Below are 2,963 nucleotides of genomic sequence, written 5' to 3' on the forward strand. Positions count from 1 at the left end.
ATCTAAAAGAAAAATGACCATGTAGAAGATCAGGGGTTTTCCAAACACCAGAGAAGCAGTCTGCCTTACTCACCTTTCCCATGGAGCTGAGTCCATCCACGTCAGGCACCAACGATGCTGCGGGAAGTTCAAGTCCATTCGTTCTCTCACATAATCCCAACACGGATCATGAGGGTGAGGGAGAAAAAGCAAAAGTAGGTTTTTGTGAGAAAATGACACCCCTGCCAGCCAGAAGGGGGACTAAGGGAGGGGTCAAATAAAGCCTGCGTACAGGAAGTTTAACTAGGGAGTGATGTTCATGGATTAATCTTCTAAACAAAATCCAACACCATGTTCTTCTATCTTAGGAAAAGGTCATGACCCCTAACCATGCAAACATGTTTCCTTATGGCCATCTGAAAAATGCAACAATATCTTCCCTCTCTGCCTGCAGTTTCTCTTACTGCCTCCTCATCTGCCCTCCTCCCAGACAGGAGTCCATGACTATCCCTTCATTGCTTCACTCCTCAGGGAAGGGCCCCTCCTCGGGGGCATTTCCCAAGAGGCTACTAAGAGGCCACTTTCCTCTCTGCACTCAAGGGCTTTCCTCTGGGGCTGGCAGGACACAACACATCCAGCTGAAGCATTGGATGATCCTCCTGCCAATCCCCAGGCGACCCTTGCCCTTTCTGGCCTGCGTGTCTGAGGTCCCTGCCTCCTCCTCCTGCTGCTGCATTCCTGGGATGCTCTGTTCCTCTGAGGCACCCTGGGAGCCGCTCCTGACTTCTACATCAGCCTCACTGCTGTTGGTGCTCAGTGTGGTGGAAAGAGAGGACAGAGCATCCTGGCTGAGGACTGCACAGGCAGCGGGGCTCCTTGTCCACACGGCCCGTTGGGACCTGTCTGTCCTGCAGGACTCACTGCTGCTCACACTGGGAGTCCCATGGCAAGGAGTCTGCCCCGACTGGCCTTCTGCAAGCACCAGTGGTTGGGAGCTGAGAGCAGCACACTCACGGGCTCTGCTGTTGCAGCCTGAGTGTCCCTGGAGGCACTGGAGAACGGGACAGCTCTGAGCACCGGGGATGGCCTGAGGCATGGGCTTCCCTTTGCTGTGATCCTGCTGAAGTCCTGGGCACAAGGCACTGGCTGGGAGCCTGGGTGGCAGGGAGCCTGCTTGATGGCCCAGCTGGCATCCCAGGTCCTCAAGGGAGCTTAGAGCTTCAGGACCCTGAGGAGGTACTGCAGGCTCCACTTGGCTCTGTCTATGTATTTCTGGGATGCTGAAGCCCTGCTGTTGGGAGATCCCCCAGCGTGGCACAGGGGGCAAGGGGTCATCCCATTCATGAAGCCACAGTGGAGGGCAGAGGCCCCATGGGAATTCCCATCCTTCCTGCTCCTGTGGAAGAAACAGAAACTCGTCACTGGTTCCAGCTGCTCCATGTCCTGCATGGAGCCATGGGTGGCCCATGATGTCTGCCACTGTGGGCCTGGCCTCAGGGTCCCGGGTCAGTAAGCTGTCCACCAGGTTACACAGCTCTGGGTTTCCATAGTGGGGGATTCTGTAGTATCCAGACAGGATGGCTGCCCGCAGCTCCACAAAATCCTCTCCAACAAAAGGCAGTGAGCCTGCCACCATGGCGTACAGGATCACGCCCACACTCCAGCCATCAGCCTTGTACCCGCAGAACTCCTCACCTAAGAATTCCTCGGGCGCACAGTAGGCAAAGGTCCCGCACAGATTCTTCAGGCGCTCTCCACCAGCCAGTTTGCAGCTGAGACCAAAATCGCTCAACTTAATGTTTAGGTGGGCGTCGAGAAGCAGGTTTTCTAACTTTAAATCCCTGTGCACCACGTGCTGCGAATGGCAGTAATGCACAGCAGATAGAATTTGTTTAAATAGCTGACGAATCTCTCCATCCAGCAGGTACCCTCGTTCTACCATGTAACATCTAAGGTCCCCCCTGACTGCGTATTCCATGAAAATGTAGCCCCTCTCTGTGGTGTGCCTGACCTGCAGTAGTTGAATGATGTGAGGGTGATGCAGCCCCTTCATTATTTCTGCTTCTGTGCACAACTGCTGGAAGCTGCAGGAGTGCTGGCCACCATTCTCCACAACCTTCACAGCCACCTGGGTCCTGCTTTCCCAATGATAGGCCAGGATCACCAGCCCAAAACCGCCCTGGCCGAGGACCCTGAGGACCTGGTACCCATCCAGGACCTCCTCCTCACTGGTGAAGGCGGTGAGGCCTTCCATGGTGGGATCCCCACCCCACCCCCCACCCTGCACTCTGACACTGGGAACACTTACTAGTCACCTAAAGTAACAACAAAAACTGGGAAACAAACAGAAATCAAACAAGCTAAATGGTAACCAAAATTGACAACTCAATATGCTAATATTTCTAATAGAGAATGCTAACTCTATGAACTATGGTATACTAATCACTAACACTATCAAAACTAAGAATTAAAAGTTATAAAATACACAGAATACTAAAAATGGTGAAGGAAAGCAACACCAACTATGGTAACTATGGTAACAATGCTAATCAATAAGTCTTATAACAGTCTTATCTAAGTCAAAGCATTAAAAAAATGAGAAAATAGTCAGAAAATGGAGGAAACACAAGAAGGACAAATGAACACAGCATCAAGTACATTTAGCCTGTGAAAGAAAAAGAAAAAATTAATAAATAAATATTTAAAGAAAATACACAAGCACACAATGTAAAAATGGGAGGGGGAGAGAAATTGAAAAAATAGCAAAAAAAAAAAAAAACCTGAAAGATTCACTACAGTAAAGAGAACTAATAGACGACACAAAACAACACCACAAATGACAGGACAAGGGAAAACCAGTGATGTCGTCCAATCCTTCAGGCAGTCTCCACAGAGCTTCCTGGGCCAACTGACCAGAACCGAGCCCAAGCAGGGAACTGTTAAGGCAGTTGGAATGACATCACAATGGCCCCCCTGAGGGCAGA

This window comes from Oryctolagus cuniculus, chromosome 19, assembly GCF_051225735.1.
Source record: "Oryctolagus cuniculus isolate XC-2025 breed Fujian yellow rabbit chromosome 19, ASM5122573v1, whole genome shotgun sequence".
Lineage (NCBI taxonomy): Eukaryota > Metazoa > Chordata > Mammalia > Lagomorpha > Leporidae > Oryctolagus > Oryctolagus cuniculus.